Raw genomic sequence first — 539 nt, 5'->3', positions numbered from 1 at the left:
ACTTTCTCATATCAGGGAGATCATATTATAGTTGTCTTTCTCCAATTTACTTATTTCGTTAAGCATGATACCCTCTAGCTCCATCCATGTTGCCACAAATGGCAAGATTTCATTTCTTTTGATGGCTGCATAGTATTCCATTGTGTATATATACCACTTCTTCTTTATCTATTCATCTGTTGATGGACATCTAGGTTATTTCCATAGTTTGGCTATTGCGGAAATTGCCGCTATAAGCATTCAGGTGCACATGCCCCTTTGGATTACTACGATTGTATCTTTAGGGTAAATACCCAGTAGTGCAATTGCTGGGTCATACGGTAGTTATATTTTCAACATATTATGGAACCTCCATGCTGTTTTCCAGAGTGGTTGCACCAGCTTGCATTCTCACCAAAAGTGTAGGAGGGTTCCCCCTTTCTCCGCATCCTCACCAGCATCTGTCATTTCCTGACTTGTTAATTTTAGCCATTCTGACTGGTGTGAGGTGATATCTCATTGTGGTTTTGATTTGTATTTCCCTGATGCCGAGTGATATT

The sequence above is a fragment of the Mustela nigripes genome, unplaced genomic scaffold (assembly GCF_022355385.1).
Source record: "Mustela nigripes isolate SB6536 unplaced genomic scaffold, MUSNIG.SB6536 HiC_scaffold_1297, whole genome shotgun sequence".
NCBI lineage: Eukaryota > Metazoa > Chordata > Mammalia > Carnivora > Mustelidae > Mustela > Mustela nigripes.
Note: the sequence above shows the minus strand (reverse complement) of the source record.